We start from the raw sequence: 12,439 nt of genomic DNA, 5'->3' as shown, positions 1-12,439 counted from the left end.
CCAAGTGACAAATCCTGATAATATTTACTGTACAGAATACCTAGAGACAAATCCTGATAATATTTACTGTACAGAATACCTACAGACAAATCCTGATAATATTTACTATACAGAATACCTACAGACAAATCCTGATAATATTTACTGTACAGAATACCTACAGGCAAATCCTGATAATATTTACTGTACAGAATACCTACAGACAAATCCTGATAATATTAGTACAGAATACCTACAGACAAATCCTGATAATATTTACTATACAGAATACCTACAGACATCCTGATGATATTTACTATACAGAATACCTAGTGACAAATCCTGATAATATATACTGTACAGAATACCTACAGACAAATCCTGATAATATATACTATACAGAATACCTACAGACAAATCCTGATAATATTTACTGTACAGAATACCTACAGACAAATCCTGATAATATTTACTGTACAGAATACCTAGTGACAAATCCTGATAATATTTACTGTACAGGTTACCTAGTGACAAATCCTGATAATATTTACTATACAGAATACCTACAGACAAATCCTGATAATATTTACTGTACAGAATACCTACAGACAAATCCTGATAATATTTACTGTACAGAATACCTACAGACAAATCCTGATAATATTTACTCTGGGGATTGTTGTTAATTGTCAATAAGTGATTACAAATTATCAGTTGATCACTTACAGTACAGAATATGTTTGAAATGCAGTAGTGAAGAAAATGCTTGAAAATTAACATTTTGTTCTGGGAAACTACAGAAATAACACACATCTGTGCACAAGCTGACAGGCAGCTGTCACATACATTAATCATAATGACATTTTCATAGTAGGGTTTACAAAGGAGAAAGTTATTTAAAGCCTTCTCCAATCCTTGCTGGCATCTTGTGCAAGTGAAAAAGATAGATGTGGAATTTAAGGTAAACAACTCAGTAACTTGTAGGAAACAGTTCCCATTGTAACCAGTCAGCATTGACACTAGTATGAACCAGTCCCCGTAGGAACTAGTATGAACCAATTCCCATAGTAACTAGAATGAACCAGTCAGCATTGACACTAGCATGAACCAGTCCCCATAGTAATTAGTACGAACCAGTTCCCATAGCAACTAGTATGAACCAGTCAGCATCGATACTAGTATGAACCAATTCCCATGGTAACTAGTATGAACCAATTCCCATAGTAACTAGTATGAACCAGTCCCCATAGTGACTAGTATGAACCAATTCCCATAGCAGCCAGTATGAACCAATTCCCATAGTAACTAGTATGAACCAATTCCCATAGTTACTAGTATGAACCAGTCCCCATAGTTACTAGTATGAACCAGTCCCCATAGTTACTAGTATGAACCAGTCCCCATAGTAAATAGTACGAACCAGTTCCCATAGTAACTAGTATGAACCAGTCCCCGTAGGAACTAGTATGAACCAATTCCCATAGTAACTAGTATGAACCAGTCAGCATCGATACTAGTATGAACCAGTCCCCATAGTAAATAGTACGAACCAGTTCCCATAGTAACTAGTATGAACCAGTCCCCATGTAGTAACTAGTATGACCCAATTACCATAGTAGCTAGTATGACCCAATTACCATAGTAGCTAGTATGACCCAATTCCCATAGTAACTAGTATGACCCAATTACCATAGTAGCTAGTATGAACCAGTTTGCATTGACACTTGTATGAACCAATTCCCATAGTAACTAGTATGAACCAGTCAGCATCGATACTAGTATGAACCAGTCCCCATAGTAAATAGTACGAACCAGTTCCCATAGTAACTAATATGAACCAATCACCATAGTAACTAGTATGAACCAGTCCCCATAGTAACTAGTATGAACCAGTCACCCTAGGAACTAGTATGAACCAGTCCCCATAGTAACTAAGTATGAACCAATCAGCATTCACACTAGTACAAACCAGTCACCATAGGAACTAGTATAAACCAGTCCTCATAGGAACTAGAATGAACCAATTTCGCATAGTAACTAGTATGAACCAATTCCCATAGTAACTAGTATGAACCAGTCCCCATAGTAACTAGTATGAACCAATTCCCATAGCAACTAGTATGAACCAGTCATCATAGGAACTTGTATGTTCCATTCCCATTAGGAGCTAGTAGGAACCAGACCCTGTAGTAACTAGTATGCTTCAGTCCCCAAAGAAACTAGTAGGAAATAGGATGATGCAAGACTTTGTGTTCACATGGGCCCGTTGACCCAATTGAAATACAGCCAAACTTTGTTAACTCGAAGTTGTTAGGATCATGAAAAAAGTCTTTGAGTTACCAAGTTTCATGGTGAACGTTTTCCTTTTTGCTTTCAAATAAAAATTAAAGCAAAATTGTAATTGCTGTTTATACAAAAAATGATATTTTTAATACATATATCGTATATTTAAGAAATAATTAACGATGATTCGTGTATTGTTGCAGGATATACAACGAGGACAAGGATATTTTGCAATTAAATTAATAACGAAGGCCGCAGGCCTGAGTTATTAATTAAAATTGCAAAATATCCTTGTCCTCGTTGTATATCCTGCAACAATACACGAGTCAAAGTTGATTATTTCTATTCTACCATGTACTGTTTAGTTCTGAGATCGACCTCTTTCTAATAGAAAAACAGCAAAGAAACCCCGAGAAAACCTTGTAATTTATTTCTTGAGTATTGCATTATTTGTTGATGAAATATACAGGCAATACAGTACTACGATCAAAAGCATCTATCATATGGCATTGATTTTGAAAATTAAAAAAAAAGGAATAAAAAAAAAAGAAAAAGCAAAAAAGAGGGGGGCCTCCGTAGGATTCGAACTCGCGTCGTGATAAAAATGTATTGAAAGACTAACCCATTAGCCCACTCGGCTATAGTAACCTTTTATGAAACGGGTGAATTTTAGATATATAAAATTGTAACAGCCGTGACTCACGAGCGTGTATTATTGGCACGAGCGTGTATTATTGGAAAATAATACATGGTTTTAAACCAATCAAAACTGGCGTTGCATAGCAAACATGGTAGAATATGCAATATTGTTGTATCGTTTTGAAATAAAATAGGCATATACCTGTGATTGGAGTTGTTTCTGACTTATCATGTTTAGCTCACCTGGACCGAAGGTCCGGTGAGAGCTTATGTCATGGCGCAGCGTCCGTCGGTCGTCCGATTTTGCATAAATGGTGACTCTGACCCCTAAGGGGCCGGAGAGGCGGGGCCCAATAGGGTAAATTGAGGCAATTCCTTTAAATCGCTACTAGTCATAAAGTTATGAATGGATTTGAACCCAATTCGGTCAGGAACATCCTTGGGGGAAGAAGCTTATATCATGGCGCAGCGTCGTCCGTCCATCCGTCCGTCCATCAACATTTGCTTCAAATCGCTACTAGTCAAAAAGTTATGAATGGATTGGATCCGAATTTGGTCAGAAACATCCTTGGCAGAAGGAGATCAGATTTTGCATAAATGGTGACTCTGACCCCTAAGGGGCCGGAGAGGCGGGGCCCAATAGGGGAAATTGAGGCAATTCCTTTAAATCGGTACTAGTCATAAAGTTATGAATGGATTTGAACCCAATTCGGTCAGAAACATCCTTGGGGGAAGGAGCTTGTATCATGGTGCAGCGTCCGTCGTCTGTCCATCCGTCCGTCCATCAACATTTGCTTCAAATCGCTACTAGTCAAAAAGTTATGAATGGATTGGATCCGAATTTGGTCAGAAACATCCTTGGCAGAAGGGGATCAGATTTTGCATAAAAGGTGACTCTGACCCCTAAGGGGCCGGAGAGGCGGGGCCCAATAGGGGAAATTGAGGCAATTCCTTTAAATCGCTACTTATCATAAAGTTATAAATGGATTTGAACCCAATTTGGTCAGAAACATACTTGGGGGAATGGGAACAGATTTTGCATAAATGGTGACTCTGACCCCTAAGGGGCCGGAGAGGCGGGGCCCAATAGGGTAAATTGAGGCAATTCCTTTAAATCGCTACTTATCATAAAGTTATGAATGGATTTGAACCCAATTTGGTCAGAAACATACTTTGGGGAAGGGGAACAGATTTTGCATAAATGGTGACTCTGACCCCTAAGGGGCCGGAGAGGCGGGGCCCAATAGGGGAAATTGAGGCAATTCCTTTAAATTGGTACTAGTCATAAAGTTATGAATGGATTTGAACCCAATTCGGTCAGAAACATCCTTGGGGGAAGGAGCTTGTATCATGGCGCAGCGTCCGTCGTCTGTCCATCCGTCCGTCCATCAACATTTGCTTCAAATCGCTACTAGTCAAAAAGTTATGAATGGATTGGATCCGAATTTGGTCAGAAACATCCTTGGCAGAAGGGGATCAGATTTTGCATAAAAGGTGACTCTGACCCCTAAGGGGCCGGAGAGGCGGGGCCCAATAGGGGAAATTGAGGCAATTCCTTTAAATCGCTACTAGTCATAAAGTTATGAATGGATTTGAACCCAATTCGGTCAGAAACATCCTTGGGGGAAGAAGCTTATATCATGGTGCAGCGTCGTCTGTCCATCCGTCCGTCCAACAACATTTGCTTCAAATCGCTACTAGTCAAAAAGTTATGAATGGATTGGATCCGAATTTGGTCAGAAACATCCTTGGCAGAAGTAGATCAGATTTTGCATAAATGGTGACTCTGACCCCTAAGGGGCCGGAGAGGCGGGGCCCAATAGGGTAAATTGAGGCAATTCCTTTAAATCGCTACTGATCATAAAGTTATGAATGGATTTGAACCCAATTTGGTCAGAAACATACTTGGGGGAAGGGGAACAGATTTTGCATAAATGGTGACTCTGACCCCTAAGGGGCCGGAGAGGCGGGGCCCAATAGGGTAAATTGAGGCAATTCCTTTAAATCGCTACTAGTCATAAAGTTATGAATGGATTTGAACCCAATTCGGTCAGAAACATCCTTGGGGGAAGAAGCTTATATCATGGCGCAGCGTCGTCTGTCCGTCCGTACGTCCGTCAACATTTGCTTCAAATCGCTACTTGTCAAAAAGTTATGAATGGATTGGATCCGAATTTGGTCAGAAACATCCTTGGCAGAAGGGGATCAGATTTTGCATAAATGGTGACTCTGACCCCTAAGGGGCCGGAGAGGCGGGGCCCAATAGGGTAAATTGAGGCAATTCCTTTAAATCGCTACTTATCATAAAGTTATGAATGTATTTGAACCCAATTTGGTCAGAAACATACTTTGGGGAAGGGGAACAGATTTTGCATAAATGGTGACTCTGACCCCTAAGGGGCCAGAGAGGCGGGGCCCAATAGGGGAAATTGAGGCAATTCCTTTAAATCGGTACTAGTCATAAAGTTATGAATGGATTTGAACCCAATTCGGTCAGAAACATCCTTGGGGGAAGGAGCTTGTATCATGGTGCAGCGTCCGTCGTCTGTCCGTCCGTCCATCTGTCCGTCAACATTTGCTTCAAATCGCTACTAGTCAAATAGTTATGAATGGATTGGATCCGAATTTGGTCAGAAACATCCTTGACAGAAGGGGATCAGATTTTGCATAAATGGTGACTCTGACCCCTAAGGGGCCGGAGAGGCGGGGCCCTATATCGGAAATAGAGGTAATTCCTTTAAATCGCTACTAGTCATAAAGTTATGAATGGATTTGAACCCAATTTGGTAAGAAACATCATTTGGGGAAGGGGAACAGATATTGCATAAATGGTAAATCTGACCCCCCGAGGGGTCAAAGGAGTGGGGCCCAATAGGGGAAATAGAGGTAATTCCTCTAAATCGCTACTTCTCATAAAGTTATGAATGGATTTGAACTTAATTTGGTCAGAAACATCCTTTGGGAAAGGGGAACAAATTTTTGCATTTAGCGATGACTTTGCCCAAAGTTTTGGGGCCCCATTTGGGGAAATAAAGTTAATTACTTTAAATTGCTATTAATCATAAAGTTATGAATGCATGTTTGAAACTTAGAGTCTCCAGGACTTCGTTATTTCTTTAAAGCAGTTGGGATCCCCACACTTAAAGCATATAAAGCATTTGTTGAGGTTGACAAATAAAACGAATTTAACATGAACACTATTTTGACACTTGGTCAAATCCAACCAGGTGAGCGATACAGGCCCCATGAGCCTCTTGTTAAGTGAATGAAAGCCGAGCAGATCAGCATTTAAATCATTTCTATTATTGTGCATAAATGATACTATTGTAAAACATAATAAAAAATTTTTTTAAGAAATTTACGGCATCCGTCGTCAGTCCGTCTGTCAACATTTGCTTCAAATTGCTACTAGTCAAAAATTTCTTATTGGATTTTGCCCAAATTTAGTCAGAAACATCCTTGGGGGAAGGGTAACAGATTTTCCATAAATGGTGACTCTGACCCTGAAGGGGCCGGAGGGGTGGGGCCCAATAGGGGAAATTGAGGCAATTCCTTTAAATCGCTACTTAAGTCATAAAGTGATGAATGCCTGTTCTAAAAACAATTGTTGAGGTCATTCAGACCCTTAGAGTGTCTGGACTTCGTTATTTCTTTAAAGCACTATAACCATATATAGCATTGTTTAAGATTGACAAATAAAACGAATTGAACATGAACATTATTTTGACATTTGGTCTATTCCAACAAGGTGAGCGATACAGGCCCCATGGACCTCTTGTACAAGTAAATACTAAGAGGTCTTCAAGCAGCAACATTTTACTTAAGTCTCCAGCATGCAGTGTTTGACACCTGCCAGCAGGTTATCGACTGTTGATGGCAATGGTCATGATTTACTTTCCTACAGACAAAAGGTACAGAAACCCTTTGGGTTGCAATATGAATATGCATTTAATAAGTTACATGTTTATATAGTAATCCGTAGGGAAATAAATTGAGATCTGCAACTTTGCTGTACACTTCAAAATTGGATTGCAAAAAAATTTCAAAGTTTTTTAGAATCAACTGTACATGTCCTGTGTATTACATTATACCAGTACAGGTGTGTAGCTTGTGGGCTGTGAAATATTAAAGACATTTTTAATTATTTTGAAGAACTTTTAAAATTCTTGTGTGACCTAGCTGTACTGGCAGACTGCCTGCAGCTAATATGACAAATACATTCACATGTATACATTTAATATAACAGGGGTATGTACAAAAACCAATCAGACAATATATTTTCAATTGATTTTTTTATGGCCGTCATCTTTTAAAACGTTTAAATCATCAGATAATTGGCTGTTTGAATAGACCTGTGTCTGTGGTCTGTTTTAATAGGCCTGTGTCTGTGGTCTGTTGGAATAGACCTGTGTCTGTGGTCTGTTCTAATAGACCTGTGTCTGTGATCTGTTGGAATAGACCTGTGTCTGTGGTCTGTTGGAATAGACCTGTGTCTGTGGTCTGTTGGAATAGACCTGTGTCTGTGGTCTGTTGGAATAGGCCTGTGTCTGTGGTCTGTTGGAATAGACCTGTGTCTGTGGTCTGTTCTAATAGACCTGTGTCTGTGGTCTTTTCTAATAGACCTGTGTCTGTGATCTGTTGGAATAGACCTGTGTCTGTGGTCTGTTCTAATAGGCCTGTGTCTGTGGTCTGTTGGAATAGACCTGTGTATGTGGTCTGTTCTAATAGACCTGTGTCTGTGGTCTGTTGGAATAGACCTGTGTCTGTGATCTGTTGGAATAGACCTGTGTCTGTGGTCTGTTCTAATAGACCTGTGTCTGTGGTCTGTTGGAATAGACCTGTGTCTGTGGTCTGTTGGAATAGACCTGTGTCTGTGGTCTGTTGGAATAGGCCTGTGTCTGTGGTCTGTTGGAATAGACCTGTGTCTGTGGTCTGTTCTAATAGACCCGTGTCTGTGGTCTGTTGGAATAGACCTGTGTCTGTGATCTGTTGGAATAGGCCTGTGTCTGTGATCTGTTGGAATAGACCTGTGTCTGTGATCTGTTGGAATAGACCTGTGTCTGTGGTCTGTTCTAATAGGCCTGTGTCTGTGGTCTGTTGGAATAGACCTGTGTCTGTGGTCTGTTCTAATAGACCCGTGTCTGTGGTCTGTTGGAATAGACCTGTGTCTGTGGTCTGTTGGAATAGACCTGTGTCTGTGGTCTGTTGGAATAGACCTGTGTCTGTGGTCTGTTGGAATAGGCCTGTGTCTGTGGTCTGTTGGAATAGACCTGTGTCTGTGGTCTGTTCTAATAGGCCTGTGTCTGTGTTCTGCTCTAATAGACCTGTGTCTGTGGTCTGTTGGAATAGACCTGTGTCTGTGGTCTGTTCTAATAGACCTGTGTCTGTGGTCTGTTGGAATAGACCTGTGTCTGTGGTCTGTTGGAATAGACCTGTGTCTGTGGTCTGTTCTAATAGGCCTGTGTCTGTGGTCTGTTGGAATAGACCTGTGTCTGTGGTCTGTTCTAATAGGCCTGTGTCTGTGGTCTGTTCTAATAGACCTGTGTCTGTGGTCTGTTGGAATAGACCTGTGTCTGTGGTCTGTTCTAATAGACCTGTGTCTGTGGTCTGTTGGAATAGACCTGTGTCTGTGGTCAGTTCTAATAGACCTGTGTCTGTGGTATTTTGGAATAGACATGTGTCTGTGGTCTGTTCTAATAGACCTGTGTCTGTGGTCTGTTGGAATAGACCTGTGTCTGTGGTCTGTTCTAATAGGCCTGTGTCTGTGGTCTGTTGGAATAGGCCTGTGTCTGGTATTTCTTGAGTTACTGGATTGATTTCTCAAATTTCATCTGTAGATTCCCCTTTGGACCCTAGTTGTGCTTTTAAGATTTTGGAACTGATCAGGAAAACAAAATGGCTTACAGGCAACCATCTTTGATTTTATCAGTTGAAGTTTGTTATCAATATTTTTCAGAAAGCTCTTCTTTAATCTCATTTAATCTTTCTTAGATTTTATATGAATGTTTTTCTTCTTATCATATTATTCTTAAGGGGAAGAGAGGGAAAAAAGATCAGTCTTATGTATCATTGTGATCACGTAATGATCTAACAAAACGCGAAAGACAAAGAGAAAAGAAACTAAATAATGAAGCAAAAACGAAGGAAAACGAAGAAACAGAGAATTTCATCTATCAAGTTCGGGGACCACCACGGAGTAGGAGAATTGTGCGTCTACCTTAACCACTGAATAAATTTAATTGAAATGAGCATGAATACGATTTAATATTTTATTTGAATTCATAAACAATATAATTGAAAAACCCAATGATTACAATTACAATTTTAGACACTTTTAAAATGTTGTATATGTGTTATGATCGATTTCTATAGATATGGACATAGAGGCATATATTTTGGCTGTGTCTATATCTTATGTAGAACCAATAAAGATCGTTCAATGGTGGGTGAATATATCCATGGAATGTCTTACACTATAAGTTTATTGACCTGAGGTAAATTCTTTAAATCACCACCAGTCATGAATGACTGATTGAATTTAACAACTTTCGTTGGAAGCATCCTTAGGGGAATGGAAACAAATTTTCATAACTTTGGCCCCTGGTAGCTGAAGGGGCATGGCCACATGGAGGAAATAGAAGTAAAATTGCTACTTGTGTTTTCGAATTATCACTGAAATATCCTGGTCAGTGATGCAGGCCCCCCAGGTTATTTATTTACATTTGGCATTTGTGTGTAAATTAAGAAACAAATAAAAATGTACAACACATATTTTTTCAACATTGATGTAAAATAAACTCCAAAGATAGCCTTCTCCGGGAGATAATCTGCAAAAGCCATACAAAGGTGTAACAAAAAAAAATACTTGGAAAATATACATTGTGTTGGTGATTATTTTCATCAAGCTGACTGTCAGATAAGTGTGTTAAACTAAAGTGTTTGTTGTGACATTTGATTTACGAATATAGCTTTATAATTTTGTAATGTCAGTTTGATTCAAATTCAGATTTCATTTTCTCAAATTTTGACGACAAGTAGCACTGAGTCATCATGTCATGATGTTGTTGGTTCAACACAAAATGAGACATTAACTCCTAAATGAACCATTTGTACCTAACATAGTTCATTTACATGTACATCTGAATTTTGTATTTTCGTACTATAAAATAATATATTTCATTTTATTCTGCATCCAGTTATACAACATTCGGAATATATATTGCCACATATATCTAAAATGGAATTTTCCCATAATTTCTGTGTAAAATAATTTTATATTATTCTCACAATCTAACAAATTTTAAAATGTGATGTTGTTGTACTTGTAAAATTTATTGACAGTCAAGTTTATGAAATATTGTGATTCTGTATGCAGTTAGGTCGATATTTTGCTTTTATTCTCAAATGGATAAACATTGAATGATTTTTACAAAAAATGAAGTTTTTAGATAAATATTTGTAGATCCTGACACAGACAGTTCAGCAGATACATGGTGTTTCGTATATTTTCTATCATCATGTATAATCTGTTTGATTAATCTCATGCTCCTATTACTTACATTCATTATTTTGGCACAAAGAAACCAACCAGCCTGACCAACCATGGATCAAATTCATAAATATAGCCTCATAAAATAGGAAAACAAATATGCTTTTTGTTGTGTTAAAGACGTTTGTGTTAGTGTGAATTTAAGAAGTCCTATTTATAGAGCATTACAGGACCATTGGCTAAGATAGTCACAAGTGAGGGATGATATTTTATATTATTGGGCATGCTAAGAATGTCACAATTGCCAGATTTACTGGATTTCATATTTTGATAATTTACTAGGTTTTGTATTTTGATATTGTACTATTGAGCTAAAGGGCCCATCACATCTAGCCATTTTGGCTTGCCGGAGCTATACAGATTTACAACTTTGGTGATTTTTGGTGATCTGTACTATTAATGCAGCACAAAGACAGTATCAGATGGCTAAGCTAGATTACAGTTAGTACACTGACAGGAAATTGGTGAAAAAATCACAACTCCAAAAAAAATCAGGTATGCTGCCGGAGCAAGCATATATTGGACTATAATGGCAGTACTACAGTATGGCTTCATTAATGCCATATTGCTGGATTTCACTGAAAATTGCGAATTCAACTGCATGGGTTTTGTTGCCATAGTAACCACTCGAAGGCTTCTGATTGGAAGAAGTTTAAATATTGTCCAGTTATTATGAAAATTTGTATATAGAGGTACTAGGGCAGGGTTCACCCTGGAACCAATAATCATGGGCCATTTTGACAAGATTTCAGAAACCGTATGGGCCAAAACATAGAAAATTGAAGAAATTTGTGAGTTTTGGTGGGCCATTTTGGAAAATATGGGACAAATGACCCCTCCAGAGTTATCCCTGCTAGGGGGACTGCAAATTCAGCCATATCGCTTTGGCTGCCATAATAACTACACAGAAGCTTCTGATTGGTCAAAAATTTGTTTATATGGGTTTTAGAAACTGCAAGTTTAACAGCATGGGTTTTCGTTGACCACATTGGCATTTCGGTAATATGGGAGGGATTTGGGGAACTTCTGTAATGGTTTCCCATTAAAATTAGTACTTGTCATATAAAAGAATAAGATTTCAGCTAAACTTACCAGCAGTAATCCATTGTAGATGTGTGTTATCTATAAGAGGTATAATTTACCTCCCTGTTTTGGAAAGCTAAATTGACTCTAACCCTGTGTTACAAGACTACAATTAATTTCATTTTTCTAAAAAAAAACTCATTGGCAGCGGGTGGTATGAGTTGGCCCCTCGGATGAAAGGGCAAGTGAGCTTAGACAAGCACTCATTATAGACATGTTATGGCAGGTGGTCGTTAGAGCAGGTTTGACTATTAGGAAACAACTGTTTGTCGTGTTTCAGTAAGCGTGTCATATGTAGGTTAATATAAAAAAATGCATTTACATAATTCTGTGATGATATATCGGGATTGTGTCATATGGTAAAGAACAAGAAAAATCTGCTTTCCATACATGTTATGTAGCCTTCAATAAGTGTAGTACTAAGTTTACATCTGGAAAGGCAAATACTATGAGATGGCATTTTCATTTTATTGGTTAGCTAAATGGTTGAAACTTATCAACACATTTTATACACTGTATATTTTTATCAACATGTTAGCCTTTCAGTACTTCGAGTACTTTGATTCACTCCAGAAGCATTCTTCTAAATTATGATTGTGCTAATTGTAGTTTTCTACTTTGGTTTCTATGGCAATCATTGTTGGTGTGTTAATTCATCATGCCTCTAATTTGGTTTTGCCCTTAAATTTGAGTGTGTTAGATTAAATATGTTTACATTAATTACTTTTGCCAGAGATTTAACTGTTACATGTGTGTTGCTAAACACTCTCATAGGTATTATTTACATGTCTGTTGTACAGGCCTGATATAGATAACTTGTCAATCAACTATGTACAGCTCAGATAATTTATCGCCCTGTTGTGATTAGAATATTCAGCTAGTACACATCAGGGGATATTCCAGTTA

General features: G+C 38.3%; 1 protein-coding gene across 2 annotated transcripts in view; it reads left to right on the top strand.

The window, feature by feature from the left end:
• Window positions 1-12,439, top strand: part of LOC117344291 (DNA mismatch repair protein Mlh1-like) — a 132,090-nt gene that overhangs the window by 32,414 nt on the left and 87,237 nt on the right. The window lies entirely within an intron of this gene.

Source organism: Pecten maximus, chromosome 15 (genome assembly GCF_902652985.1).
Source record: "Pecten maximus chromosome 15, xPecMax1.1, whole genome shotgun sequence".
Taxonomy (NCBI): domain Eukaryota; kingdom Metazoa; phylum Mollusca; class Bivalvia; order Pectinida; family Pectinidae; genus Pecten; species Pecten maximus.
The sequence above is the reverse complement of the archived record's forward strand: the minus strand, read 5'-3'. Positions and strand labels throughout refer to the sequence as shown.